Consider the following 9,735-nt stretch of genomic DNA (forward strand, 5'->3'; position numbering starts at 1 on the left):
TTAGGCAACAACCTTTCACATGAGTTCTTCAGACTGGATCTCCTCATCTACATGAAACAAAAATGCTCATTCCCCCTGCTTTTAGACCACTTTCCAGAGTCACAGGCCTCAAAAGTTCTCCTCAGCAACCGAGTATCATTAAACTCTGCCACATCTCCCAGTGGTTCCCTGGGTCTCCTTCCAGCCATCCTAGTTCATTTTACAACCTGTATCAGTAAGGATTCTGTCTGTCTTCACATAACAGGAAAAACTCCCAGATGATACCTTATATAAGACTTAAGACCCTCTCAGGTTAAAAAATACACATTCCAGAGTTGAGTGAGGTTTAATTTAGTGGCTTTATGAAGTCCACAGGGAGCCGGGCTCTTCTCAGATTTCTGTTTCATCCTTCCTAAAACATTGTTTTTGTCCTCACAGTTCAACACGGCTGCTGGTACTCCAGCCATTTATTCCACATTCCAGAAAGCAAACATAGAGAATGAAGAGAAGGGGCCTAGGAGCTCCACGTGCCACTTCCACTTAAACTTGGGTGGAATCTAGTTGCCTGGTCGCTCCCTGCGTTTCTTCTAGCTATTGTAGCATAAACAACCACAGAGTTTCAGTAGCACCCAACACTAAGCATGCTGTCACACGCATCTACAGGCTGGCGAGGATTCAGCTCACCCAGCCTCACTCAGGCACGGCTGCTTCAAGCTACAGGGGCTGGGTTGACCCTACTTCTCACAGCGGGTCTGTGTGCCAGCTGAACGACTCTGTCCCACATGCCTCTCATCTTCCTTGAACCACTGGGCTAGCAGGACCTGTTCTTCTCATGGCAGGAAGAGGTTCAAATGAAGACAGGGAAATAGGTCAGGTCTTCTAAAGTCTAGATTCAAAACGGATGCACTATCACTTCTGCTTACATGCTAATAAAGTCAAGGATGAGTATAATCTGCCCGCGATGAAGACATAGCCCGGGTGTGATTTGGGACAGGGTAAAAAAGTGGAACCAATAGGCAGTCTACCTTATCTACCATTCCTGAAAACTAGGGAATGTCACATTTTGGTCAGATGACAACAAGCCTAGCTAAAGTCAGAAACGTTCTTCTTTAAGAACAGGAAATCAGAGAAGTTCAGTCTCCACACTCCCTTACACTGTACCAACTTTGCAAAACATCAATACCGGTCTGGTACAAGTTCCTCATACTTTTTACCCTCACCCCAAAACACAGGGTGTGTAGAAGCATTCATAAGAACGCAGGAAAAGAGACCCAGCACGTTGAGACTGCCACAAGCCTACACTTGGCAGTGCTCTCCCCTTTGGAGCAGAGATTTTTTTCGGTATGGCTTATCTCAAAACCCACAGTCAAGAAGGATCAAATTCATACACCCTTGGAAGGTCATGCCCAGGGTTCTCTTGTGCACCTCTCCCCAGCACCAGCGTGGAATGGACATGGCAAACAGTCCAGAGGCAAGTGGTGTAAATGAGCATCTCTCATAAGTAGCCACAGAGTCCCTTAGCCTCCCCTTCCTGAGAGGAGACAGCAGAGGAACCAAGTAATGGAAGAAGAATATCCAGGCTGCCCTGAGAACCCCGAGTCCCAGCTCAAGGCCCCGCCTGTCCCAGCACCCCCTCTGGACTCAGACTTTGCCAAGATCCAGAAGCTAACATGGCAGTATCTGGCAGAGCAAGAGTCTCCAGGACCATGCTCCAGCCTCCAACCCTACTGACTGGTGTCATCGCCATGCTGATTGCTCAAATTTTTAAACATAAACCCCGATGGCCCCAGTCACATGGGTCAGAAAGGAGAGTGCCTGCTACTGTTGGGTATATTCCTAGATTTACAACCTAGTGGTTCACTATTCCTTCTAACACTTTGAAAAGTTTGGTTTCTTGCACAATCAAACCAGTGTTCTTGCCCCACCTCTCTCCCCAGTTCCATCCATCCTTGACACAGCGACCAGGCCAATATTCCGAATGCACAGCTCTGACTCTAACAGCCAATATCCAACAGCTATATCTTAGGTGTTAAATTCTCACATACAAATTTTAGCTGAATGTGCTTCGTAATTATGTGACATGGGTATAACTGTTCCAATTGCACCAGAAATTGAGAAAACCGAGACTGTGGTAATAAGACAAAGAGCTGGCGCTCGAACCCAGGACAGTGCTTTGTCTCTGGCATCATAGCTGCCTTTGCCAGGAAATCTCTCTCCATGATCAATAACCTTCCTTGGTAGCTTCTGAACTCTTCATGTTGCCATTGAAAGCACCTGACTGTCAAGTCCTAAACTCCTTCTTCAGCCTTAGTCCTTACTTCCCACAAGCATTTCTGACACTTTCCACCTTCTCCCCCCATTTTTATTGACATGATCTGTCTTATCCCCATACCATCACTCACTTGGTCTTGTCTACCTCCAAAGCTCATCCTAACAAAACAAAGCAGGACCCTCTGCTTCTTGTCCCACCATATCCTCTGCCTGCCTTTAGCCTATGGAGAAACTTTAGCTAAAGAATAAGTTTAGTCAGAGAAGTGAGAAGATGCAGAAACAAAGGTAAACAGTCAAAGGAGACCAAATAATAATAGTTTAATCATTAAGCAAAGTCAAGGGCCTTTAGTTCCTTCTCAAGGGCTATAGATAATATTCTGAGCTATCTCCTGTGAGCTGTCTTATAGATACTGAAACCCCCACCACGTGGAGAAGTTAACTACACGATAACCAAACTATAGCCATGACATAAGCTGCCACAATTCCAAGAATTGGTCTCGAGGATATGGGAACAAATTGACCCTGGAACTGAAGACGAACTATGCAATCAAGAGGATGCTGGTCAGACCACTAATGACCAATTTCAAGATGACCGTCAAGAGTGACTATGCTATTTCTGCATGTAGTCCCCTTCCTCAGCCTATAAAAGCTCTAGCCCATGGATTGTCATTGGAGAGGAGGTATCCACCCCCCAGCCAGTTGCCAGCATCCAGAATAAAGCAAATTTTCCTTTCCGTCAACCTGGCCTCTTTATTGGCATCTGAGTGGCAAGCAGCCAGACCCCGCTTTTGGTTACGCTGATATTTTTCTCACGGTCAAAACTCTCCCCATGTCCCTGTTTCCTGAAATCCGGCCTAATCTGCTCAGACAGAAGGCATTTCTTCCTCCACATCCCCTCCGTGTGTTCTTGTCCTATACCCTGTGGTTATTCCCACTGGGTATCACAGCAACATGTATATATCACACTGAGTGACCTGGAGGCACAATCCAACTCTTACTCGCGTTTTTCTTACACGTAACACTGAGCTTTGTTCCTCGTAGAGAACCAACACTCAATATTTGCTCACTTGATTAAAAATGTATTTATTGAGTATCTACTATGTGTCACAAACTATTAGGTACTGGAAAGATATCAATGTCTTAACAATATTAAGACATTGAATAGAGTGTAAAAATAAATATATGAGTGAATGGATTAATAGATCGTCAAAGTGTGATTCTGTTTCAATGCAATCCATATTATATTCCAGATATTATTTTCTCCTCATTCTAAGGCATCTGGAGAAGCTTCCTGGAAAGAGGAACAGGGTCAGGTTAAATCACTTACAATATGAAAATTCTTATAGAATTACAGATTGCATTAAAGGAAAGAAAAGAGTGACCCAAACCACACACAGTCTCAGTTTAATGCAGTAGGATATGTAAATCCAATTTTTGTCAAGTTGAGCTATTTTAAAGGCACTGGAGGTGTTCTCTATTTAAGAGTCCTATGGCCAATTTGTTTTAGACAGTGACTACCCACCCTACATGTATCGCCTCGAAAACCCAGTTCCCACAAAACAGACTATCAGAGAAGAATCTATGCATCTGAGATGCTGGAATAAATGACCTTGGACCTCCACACAACCGTGAGATTCTGAATCTGTAGTTCCAGGAGACACATCTGGGGAGACTTAGGAAGGAGACAGGAACAAAAGCAGAGAACAATCAAGGCAGCAGGAGTGAGATCAGCAGGAAAACAGCCACAAAGTCAGGGGGGAATCGTTGCCAAACAGATGAAACAAGATGAAAGATTGGATGCAGGAAGCAAGGGGAGGCAGGGGAGGTATCAGAGTGAACACCATTAGCTCATTTCGAATAGATCCGTGTACCCTTGTTAACAGCCCAGAGAAGATCAACCTGCTATAGATACGTGAGCACTAAGCCTCCCATATTTCATCACCATCCCCACTTAGGGAAAGACTAAAGAGTTATATACACACACCCATATATAAAACAGATAACCAACAAGGACCCATTATATAGCACAGGGAACTATATTCAATTATTTTGTAATAGACTATAATGGAAAATGCTTGTTGAGGCTGTCAAGGTGGCCAGGCTCACCAGGCCTGGACAATAACTTTGAGGAGCCACAGGGCAGGAAAGGCATGGGCCAGAGCTCTGCCAGTGGAAGGCCAGGTGGGCAGGAGATTGACCCCAGGGCAGCCAGCAGCAGCAGTGAAAATTCTGTAAGAGATGGGAATACCAGACCACCTTACCTGTTTCCTGAGAAACCTATATGTAGGATCAGAAGCAAAAATTAGAACTGAACATAGAACAACGGACTGGTTCAAAATTGGGAAAAGAGTACAACAAGGCTGCTTATTATCACTCTGCTTATCTAACTTATAAGTAGAGTACATTGTGTGAAATGCCAGGCTGGATGACTCACAAGCTGGAATCAAGATTGCTGAGAGAAATGTCAATAACCTCAGATATGCAGATGACACCACTCTAATGGTAGAAAGCAAAGAGGAATAAAGAGCCTCTTGATGAGGATGAAAGAGGAGAATGAAAAAGCTGGATTAAAACTCAATATTCAAAAACCAAGATCATGGCATCCAGCCCCATCACTTCACAGCAAATAGGTATGGGAAAAGTGGAAACGGTGACAGATTTTATTTTCTTGGGCTCCAAAATCACCACAGACAGTGACTGCAGCCATGAAATTAAAGGACACTTGCTCTGTGGAAGAAAAGCTATGACACACCTAGATGGCACATTAAAAAGTAGAGACATCACTTTGCCAACAAAGGTCTGTTTAGTCAATGCTATGCTTTTTCCAGTAGTCATGTACTGATGTGAGAGTTGGACAATCAAGAAGGCTGAGTGCCAAAGCACTGATTCTTTCAAATTGTGATGCTGGATAAGACTCTTGAGAGTCCCTTGGACTGCAAGGAGATCAAACCAATCAATCCTAAAGGAAGTCAACCCTGATTATTCATTGGAAGGACTGATGCTGAAGCTCCAATACTCTGGCCACCTGATGTGAATTGCCAACTCATTGGAAAAGTCCCTGATGTTGGGAGAAATTGAGGACAAGAGGAGAAGGGGGTGACAGAGGATGAGATGGTTGGATGACATCACTGACTCAGTGGACATGAGCTTGCCCAAACTCAGGAAGATGGTGAAGGACTGGGGAAGCCTGGTGTGCTGCAGTTCATGGGGTTACAAAGAGTCAGACACGATTTAATGACTGAACAACAATAATAAAGGAAAATAATCTGAAAAAGAATATAGATATACACACACACACACACAACTGAATCATTTTGCTGTAAACATGAAACTAACACAGTATTGTAAATCAACTATACTCCAATAAAAATTAGGGACTTTCCTGGTGGCCCAGTGGTTAAGAATCTGCCTTGCAATGCAGGAGATGCAGGTTTGACCCTTGGTTGGGGAACTAAGATCTCACGTGCCTCATGCCAACTAAGCCTGCATGCCACAGCCAGAGGAGCACACACACTGCAACTAGAGAGAGGCTGACGGCTGCAACGCGCACCCAGCAGTCAGAATTTTTTAACAAATAAATAATATTGGGGCATATAAACACAATGGAGCCTTCCCAAGTGAAAGCTCATGGTGTCTAAGCTCTACTTTGAAACACTCCACAGAAATAGTTTCAATTCAGAGTGGGGAGAGGGATACATTAAAAAAAAAAAAGGGGGTGACATGAGTCGGTTAATGGTTGAAACTGAGTGATGTGGACATGAGAGACAATATTCTACACCCACTGCTTTTATAAAGGCTTGAGAATTTTCCCCCCAAAACTAAAACACAGCTGAGCAAAGGGATCTCAGGAAGGAAACCAAGGATGATGAGCCGGCACCAAATTCTGATGCCATGGAGAGTTCTTCTTTCAAGATGAGGTCTTCATTGAGTTTGTTATTTGCTGCTCGGTCTGCGTGCTGAAGTGCAGGGTTACAGACAAGCCTGAGTGGCTGTGTGGCAGTCTCATTATCACAGGATGGACCCCGATGCTCTTGGCTTGCAGTTTGCAGCATCAGCTTCCAAGAGCATCTCTTTTCCCACTAAGAGTGGTGTGGCTTACCCCTATAGCCAGTCCGAAATGGCAGCTGGAGTTGGAGGTAGAGCATGTTTGGGTTCATTGAGGAAGACAGGGTCAAGCTTCTGGGTTAACAGGATCCGACAGGAACGCACAGCTGCCAGTCTCTACACACGACCCCAGAGCTCAGGGCCCCTCTTTGCCCAGGGGGGCGGGGGGTGGGGAACATGGGAGCTCCACACACTTAAAGGAGAGGAATGACATGTATTGATCTGCTTGTGTGCTGGTTTAATATGTGTAGTCTTTTTACTTAGCTCTGTGTTCCATGAGCCCCGGGACTGTTTCATTTTTTATTCAGCGTAGCCTGGGGTCTAACTCAGTGGAGGAGCGATGTAAATGTTTGCAGAATTGAAATAAAGTTGAATTGAAGACTGACAAAGTGGTCATTAAAATATACCCAAGGATTTAACTTGCCCAGTCCTTCTGTTCAGATTCACTCAGATCCTCTCTCCCTCCCTCTCTCTCCTTTCCCAGGAGGGGTGATTAATAATTCAGCAAACAATAGTGTATTCTGATGGCTCCGAATATAACAATTTAATTGATATTTGTTTCTGCAGCAGTGCAATATCTCATTTTCCCAGGAGGGCAGTTTTCCATTTCTGTTCCAGGTTTCTCCCAACAAAACAGATCAATCCTGGGAATACCTGAAGGCCATTTGTTACAAAAGAAAGAATGTGGGTAGCGGGTTTGAAAAAGACACAATTCTGTAGCAATCAGGTTTTTAAACACTGATATTTATTTAGGGGTTTGTCAATTCATACATTATTAGGATAAATTCTAATTTATATCAGTATATAATAGGCAAATATATAATACCATAAATTGCATTTGTACACATAAATACAAAATTTGAGGTAGGGCCTCAAGAATAATGACTTCTTAAATGAATAATGCACAGTATATAATATGTACTCTATAAGATATATATATATATATGATGCATCATTTATAATGTAATATATTTTCTTCATGTACAGTTAATGAAAAAATATAAGGACCTGATTAGGGAACATATCTTTATTCATAGGCGACAGGACAACATAAGATGCCTGCATTAAGGACAATAGCCAAGTACGCAGTTAAAGAATAAACCTACCCCATGATAGGTCCATATAAAGTGCAAAAAAAAGACCCAAAAAATGAGACACAAAACAGTTCCTAGTCAGTTACTAAGTATCATCCTAACAATAAAATACACCTATAAGGCAAATGGTTACCTGAAGATGTATTTAAGCCATGGCAGGCAAATCAAGCCACTGCTCCCTCTTGAGGGTGATGAATACCCAATCTGAGAACACTTTCTCTTTGGCTGCAGGCTGCTCAGAGGTGACCAAAGCAGAGACCACAATTCAAAATCACTTGGCCTTCCTGTACAGTTGAAGCAAAATCCAGGAACGATAGCTTTACTTTTGCAAATCCTCAGACCACTTTGCAGAGAAATCACCATTAAGATTCGATCATCCAAACCTGTGCTCCCAGCCTGGAGGTTTCCTACACAATACCCAAGAGGAAACAGAGGTGACACTCATTCGCTGGCCTTGGCCTGTTTTCTCTGCAGGAGGACCTACCACCCAGCCTGCAGAAGTGTGTCACAGACCCAAAGCCAGGTAGCAGCAGCAGGATCTTGCCATCACACTTACATGAAGCAATAGTTACTGTGCAAGTCTCTGGTGAAAAGAATGATGACCAATGGCCAAGGGAACAAAGAGAAAAGAAAAAAAATCTTAGTTTTAGGCATGGGAAAACCATGCTGACAGGTCAAGTGTATCAGAAGCACGAGGCACATAGAGATAACAGAATTAGAACTTAAAGGAAAACTCAACTCCAGTGCAACCTTAGGAAAGACAACCCAAGTCTTATCCATTTCCAGGTCATTGTGGTCAATGTCCTTTTAAAGTGCCGCTCACTGAAATACAAGTTGACTCCATTTCTGACCTATTAAAGACACAGTGGAAATTTCAAAGACGTTGAGGTCATCGAGATTTTGCATTGACCACAGATTTCATGCAATAAATAAATATGAGAGAGAAAGAGAAGAGAGACCAGACTGGAGACATTTGTACATGACAAACACACAGCCTTAAGGAGATTAAAAGTTACTAATACACAAGACAAATAAATGCATAAGAAGTCACAACACCAATTGTTAAGACATACACATATTTTTCTCCTTTAAGGATATTACAGGGTTACTGTTTTTAACATATGGCTTTTTTTTTTTCTCGGAATGGGTTTCTGGCATTTGTTGGTATCAGGAAACAATTTCACAAGTAGAAAACACCCCACCATTCTGCACAGTGAGCCAAAACAAGCCTTTCCTCAGCAACTCAGTTTTTGCCTCCATTTGAAGGGGAACTCTCAAGTGGCGCTTTATGACAATGCTGTTCATTTCATTTGTATTCATTCATTTTCTTCCATCCACTTGACGGTGCATTTCAATAGCATGGAAACATCCACCTGGTCATATGCATTTCAGCGTCCCAGCCAAGTCCAGGGGAGGTACCGCCGGAGCAGACTGGCCATGAGCGGAGACAACTCAGATACCGAACTCGGCTCTGGCAAGGAAAGCCTCGAAAGTTAAACACGACTGTACAAAGAGACAAAACTAAACTCACAAGGTAGCCATTCCCAGGTAAGCTTAGAACCTTCCACCTTTAAGGACACTGTACATGAAACTTGGACACGGTAGGAAAACAGTTAAAAACACAGATAGACACACACACAAAAACCCAATTACTCAGGGAACAGCCCCTGGGTCTTAACTGGACAAATTGTAATGAATTTGTCCTGCCCCAAGTACAAAACGCACTAGTTAATGAGGCTGTCCGCATTGTCACAATGAATCGAACTTGCGGTGTGTACAAAACAAATCTGGTAGCATCCATGAGTTTACCTCACCCCCTCTTCAATCACAACAGCAATAATTAACAGAAATTGGGTTGGCATCCAGCATCCGACTCAAACTTTAGCCAAGAGGCAAGAGAGGAAAGCCAGAAACCACGCATCCTTTTGCAAACCCATCGTTCCCACGGGAGGATGCTAATTGATTTCAGTGATTTTCTTCAATGTTCAAATTGGAAAGGCTGCAGATCCTTTCCAAACCAAAGCTAGTCCTCCCTTCCTCTCCCACCCCGTCGGATACCAAGGGGAGAGGCTAATTTTCGGTACCACCGTGCAGGATCTGCTAGAGCCCTCGGGACTTCTTTTCAATATGGCTTTCTCAAGGAAACCAATGTTAACGCTGGACAGGTCGCTATGGAAACACTGGGACAGGAAGGTCACGGCTCAGTTTCCTAAAGCTAAGTCTAAGGGAAGCTTAGGGTTTAGTCTCTGTGATGGATTCCAGTAAGTTCTAGCTTTGGGAGGTAAGT

This window comes from Bison bison, unplaced genomic scaffold (genome assembly GCF_000754665.1).
Source record: "Bison bison bison isolate TAMUID 2011002044 unplaced genomic scaffold, Bison_UMD1.0 scf7180017864388, whole genome shotgun sequence".
Taxonomy (NCBI): Eukaryota; Metazoa; Chordata; class Mammalia; order Artiodactyla; family Bovidae; genus Bison; species Bison bison.